We start from the raw sequence: 6,000 nt of genomic DNA on the forward strand, positions 1-6,000 counted from the left end.
GTAAGGTTGTTTTATTTGATAGATTCTTTCAATCCCTCGTGAGCCATTCAGAATCAGTCTGTAGTTCTGGACTAGGACTGTTTCCTAGGACTATGAGACATGCTGCTTCTCCTCTCAGAATCAGAAGCAAAACTGAAAGGCCCATATATACTGATTCCTTTTATGTATTTACCACAAATCAGTCTACATGCCACTGGAGCACCCTGTATTTAGATCATTTGAGTGTAGGGGAATGTCTTTGTTCCATGAAATAATAGACTGGATTGGCAATCTAGTCTACAATATGTACCCTTATATCAACCACCCCAGTCTCCACACTCTACTACTATGTGATCTATCTCTTCCTGACCTACCTTTCTTGCTTGTGTACTGTGGCTCATGTTCTTCCCTATATATGCTATGCTTATCATATCTCACCAGTCCTTCCAAGTGCAGATCAAGTCCTACCAATTACATATCTTCATTCCTGACTTTACATTGTCCTCATCGAATTCAATCCCACCTCAAACATCCTTAATGCTCCAATACCTCATGGATTTTAGAATGTTGGGGTATATACACACACATATATGTATATATGTCTTATCCTGTGTTTGCTCCTTAAAAGGATATTCTGTCGTATATGTTTCTTATAATTCTTTCAGCACCCAGCATGGTGCTAGACACATTTATTAGGTAGGAATTCAGTAAGCAATTGTTGAATGAAATTCTTGGAGGTGGGTAGAGACAAACACTATAACTCTAAGGACATTAAATATTTTCAACTGGTAGGTAATTGAGAATCCATTCCCATTGACCATTCTGTTGACCAAGTATTATTGGAGGCAGCATTGGTTGGTGGAAATAATATTGGGATCTGGAAGGTCAGGAACTCTAGGTTTATTCTCAACTCTGCCACTGACTAGTTACATAGCCTTGGTCACTTTTACCTCTATGGATCTTAATTTTCTCATATATAACATGGAGGGGGGGAACGTGTCAGATGAATCGATGTCTAAGATCTTACTGAATTCTGAAGTCCTATGAATGTATGCATTATCTTGGGTAAGCCACTTTATTGCTCTAGACTTGTTTTATACTGTGGACGATGGAGGGATTGGACATGGTGACCCTAAAGGTCCCTTTGAGTCATTGGCATCTATGACTCTATGATTCTCCTGCCTGGAGCACTTAGTAGTACTGTTTTTCCTTCCCCATGTCCTTGGAACTCCTGTGGCCACAAAATGTCACTGACAAGAATGATTACTTTGAGGAAGCCTTTGACTGTCAGGAAATTATAGTGCATTTTAGATTAATTTGATGGTAGCTCAAGTCTTTTAAGGCTATTTTTTTTGGGGGGGAAGAGAGGGGTATATCACACTGTATCTCTTGTGTTCCTGAGGGGTTTGTTGTATAGATAAGCCAATGAAAAAACCACACTATAAAAGTCAGACTTTCTCAACCCGACATGACAAGTACTTGGAAATGGACACTATTGGCATCAAGTAAAGGACTCTCTTGGCTGACCAAACTCCTCACCCTGTCAGTGGCATGGCAGGTTTTCAGATGCTTTTCCCTGTCATTGTTATACATTATGGTGGAATAGACAAAATTTTGCCTTTTTTTTTGTTGTTGTTGTTTTGTTTTCTGGGTCTGCAAAGTGGCTACCCATTGAATGTTCATTGTAGTGCATAGGAAGCTATAATCTTGGTTACGGTGGTGGGTGGGGAGGAATAGAAATATACATTCTTAACAATAGCCCTTTATTTTCGTTCTTGTGCTAGTTCCAGGGGGTAGCATTGTATAGTAGAATGAACACTGGATTTGGTATTAGAAAACCTAGGTTTCCATCTGGGCTCTAATAGTTACTACCTACATTACCCTGAATAAGTCACAACATCCCTGACTCTCAATTTCCTTATCTGTAAAATCATATTAAAAATTATTAAGTTCCAACTGAACTAAAAAGTTCCTATGATTCAGAATTGTTAAGTCAATCATAGAGATTAAATTAATGGAATGCTATGATGCACTTGAGATTGACAAGTATGAGGAAAACAAAAAAATCTGGAAAGACTTCTATTAAATCATGAAAAGCAAAGCAAAACAAAATAAACAAAAAGAAAACCTAGACCCAGAAGAATGAAATACACACTGACTAGGACCATATAAGGAAAGGGAATAAAAATGAATGTACAAATATTCCTGATGAGGACTTTGAAGAAGTAAATAAAAATTTGTTATGCTACTTTAAATGATGAAATTAATTAATTTAAATGGAAATAGTTACAAAACAGACTTGGTTGTGTCAATGTTTAAGTTTATAGTTTAAATGAAGCATTAAAAAAAACTCCTTTGTTTCAGTTATCCTGATTTTTCACATAATTTTGGGAGTAGCTACTACAAATGTTGACAATTAAGTCACCAAGTTGGAGTCCATTTCAAAAACAAATTTCAATAAATATCTGTTAAGAACTAATATATATATATGTTTAGCACTGTATTGGCTATAGAGGGAGACATAAAGATTAAATTTGACACAATACCTGCCTTCAGAGAGCATAAAATCCTAAAATCTAATAGACCCTCATTAAAAAGATCACTTTTAGAAGATCTGATCCAATGAACCTCACTAGCACCATTCACTGCAGTAGTAGCTGAAATCTTTAGTTAAGGGGAGTATCCAAGTATAAAAGAAGAGAAATTTAACCAGCTAAGAATCTACCCATCTGTACTGTCATCTAAGGCATATTTCTTCATTTTCTTCTCAGAGGCTTCATGAAAGACTTTGTTAAGAGCCCTGATGAAAAACAAGATACTCTACACTATGACCATACTATTCTTAGCAACTAGTCTAGTGGGCCCATCAAAAAATGGCATAAAATTCATGTGATATGACCACAAACTCATGCTGATTAAATTCCTGTTTCTTGCTTCCTATTCTATCCTTACAAACTATTTGCTTAATAATATCATCTAGAATTTGGTTGGGGCTTGACATCTAATTCCCAAGGCTATAGCCTTCAATCTCCTGGGATTTCTCTAGGTGCTCTGTTACTTTCTCCATACCTGACTTGGTCTTTAATCCTCTCTTTATTATGTTTATTCTACCTTTCCCAGTTTAAAGATGCACTGAAGATTGTAGCAATGGGCTCTATGTGTTTATAGATACTCTCAAGCACTTCCACAGAACAAACTCAAACAGTATTTAAAATATGGGAACACTTAGATCAATAATTGATTCCTATTTTCAGTTTCCTGGGCAGAGAGAAAAGAAGATCCTTCATTTGGATGGGAAATTGTGTCACATTGTAGAACAAGGGTGTAGCAGAAAGAGTTACCTACAATCAGTGTGCTTGTAAATCCAGTCTCTCCTGTCCTAATTGCCCTGACCTAGTTGTGTGACTCTGGGCAAGTCACTGTCCTTCTCTGGGTATCGGTTTCCTTATCTATAAAAGAGTTTGATGATCATCTAATGATTGTTAAGGTCCAGTTGGAAACAGAATTTTCTTTGTCCCTAGAGCACTCACTGCTCTTCGAGCTCTCTATCTCTTGCTGCTACTGAAACATGTACAGAAAATCTCTGATCCTTCTCTTAGGGATAGGCCATTCTTAGAAAATAAGCCTGTAGGGCAGAGGCTGGGCTGTGAGTTTGTTCTCCCATGTCACTAACAGGTTGAGAGAGTTCAGTAAGCCATGACAAATGAGGTCCTGTGCTTCTGTAACTTCCTGTCTTTGGAATCTGAGTCATCCAGTGTGACTGCTTCTGTGGGCTAAATTAACCAGATAATTGCCAGCTCACTTCTTTTTGTATTATAGCTGCATAGACTTGAATAACAAAAATTCCTTTCCTTAGGTTAGTAGCATTCATCTTTTTTTTTTTTTAAAGGATAAAAACCTAGGGGCGGCCAGGTAGCACAGTGAGTAAGAGCACCGGCCCCAGAGTTGGGATGACCTGGGATCGAATCTGCGCTCAGATACTTAGCACCACACCCAGAAATAACTGGCCATGTAACCTTAAGCAAGTTACTTAGCCCCAATTGCTTTAAAAAAGAATAAAGGATAAAAACCTGACCTGTGATTTCATTAGTATAGAGAACTCCCAGGTGAGAGGAATTCCTCTACAAATGCAGGTTAGCAAACTGCACCCTATAGTTTTAGAGAATAGTTAGCCAGAGCACTTAAAATTGACTTTGCCCAGGATTCCACAGGCAATATATTTCAAAACAAGACTTGAAAATTGGTCTTCCTGGTTTCAAAGTTAGATCTCTATTCACTATGCAACACTGTCCTCCCTTCCTTTGTCTGTCTGTCTTTCTTTCTCTCTTTCCCTAATTCCCATCTCCTTTCCTCCTCTCTCCTCCCCTTCCCCTGCCTCATCTCCCATGTCTGTCTCAATTTTAAATCCAAGCCAGTTTATACACATGAAAATGATCAAAGGCTATGTACAAACAGTTCTCCAAAGAAGAATTGAAAACTATTAACAGTCATATGAAAGGATGCTCTGAATTACTAACAATAAGAGAAAGGCAAATATGTTTCACCCCTCAGCTAGCAAATTGGGGGAAAAATGACAAAAGATGGGGATAGTTAGGGCTTGTTGAGTTAGAGAAAGACAGGCACTCTAATGAATTGTTAGTGGAGCTATGAATTAGTACAACCATTCTGGAAAGTAATTTAGAATTATGCAAATAAAGTGGCCAAAATGTCCACACCCTTTGACTTTGAAATCCTGCTGCTAAGTATGTACCCTGATCAAGTCACTGAAAAAAAGAAAGGGAGGATCCATTTACACCAAAATATTTATAGCATCACTTTTTGTGGTAGAAAAGAACTGGAAACAAAACAAATACTTATCAATTGGGAAAAGGCTACATATTGTGGTGCATTAACAAAATGAAATATTACTGTGGTATAAGAAATGATAAGCATGATGAATACAGAGAAACACGGAAAGTCTTACATGCCTAGATGCAAAATGAAGTAAGAAGAGCCAGGAAAAGAACATATTTCTTTACTCATGTCCATTATCCCCTCCCCCCCAACCCCACTCTGGCAATGTTTCCTTCTAATCATTCCTCGTTCTACTCAAATTCTACTCATCATTCCAGGCCTACTTCACGGTTTATGCTCTTTCTGAAGCTTACCTTGACTAGTCTGGGTTTTCCCTTGTCTAAAGGTCTATAGCCCTGAAGTCTTTGCTGTCCTCAGATGGGTGTGTCTTATCTCCCAACAATACTGGGAGTTCCTGGAGAGCCAGAACCAAATATTAATTTTTTGTCTCCTCCCCAGCATTTAGCACAGGGATTGTCACACTGTGAAGGTTCAGAAGGGACCTCTTGATTTAGTGATGAAACAAAGAGAAAGGAACTTTTCCTTTTGCTAGCTTTATTTCAGCCCTCTTTCCTAACTATATTAGAGTGTGAAATCAGTTTTCTCAGGGGAGTGAGTGGTTATTTATTTATTTTTCACAGTAACATCTTCAGCAGCAGTTAAAAAGCCCTCTATGATTTTAGCTTCACACAGAGACATCTTATAGAATCACAGAACTAAAAAGAAACTTTACGATCATCTTTATGATAGAATCATAAAAGGTCTGCACTGGAATGAGACCATAGAGATCATCTAGCCCAACTCCATAATTTTAAAGATGAAGAAATGGAGAATGCCCAGCTTCTTCATCTGTAAAATGAGGGGATTGACCCCTACATGATCTATCTTAAGTGCCCTTCTAACTCTAAAAACCCCATGATGGGGAATGGCTCAAGAAACTGTGGTTCATTAATGAAATGCAATACTCACATGCAATTAAGGCTGACAAGATTGAGGCATGCAAAGATATGTGGAGAGACCTTTATAAAATAATGAAAAGTAAAAAAAAAAAAGCAGACCCAGAAGAATGGAGTATGTCGGATAATGGAGTATATTATGATCATGTTAAAAAAAAAAGGTGACTAAGACTGAATGGACAAAGGGACACTCCTCCTTACTCCATTCCTGAATTTTATAGAAGAGACTTGG

General features: G+C 37.8%; 2 protein-coding genes across 2 annotated transcripts in view; one reads left to right on the forward strand and one right to left on the reverse strand.

Moving 5' to 3' along the window:
* PFDN4 (prefoldin subunit 4) overlaps nt 1-6,000 on the forward strand; it is a 371,852-nt gene that overhangs the window by 53,643 nt on the left and 312,209 nt on the right. The window lies entirely within an intron of this gene.
* BCAS1 (brain enriched myelin associated protein 1) overlaps nt 1-6,000 on the reverse strand; it is a 100,517-nt gene that overhangs the window by 43,029 nt on the left and 51,488 nt on the right. The gene's annotated exons all lie outside the window — the stretch shown is intronic.

This window comes from Petaurus breviceps, unplaced genomic scaffold (assembly GCF_028583685.1).
Source record: "Petaurus breviceps papuanus isolate PSGF00001 unplaced genomic scaffold, PetGlider_PUasm1.0 90847, whole genome shotgun sequence".
Lineage (NCBI taxonomy): Eukaryota > Metazoa > Chordata > Mammalia > Diprotodontia > Petauridae > Petaurus > Petaurus breviceps.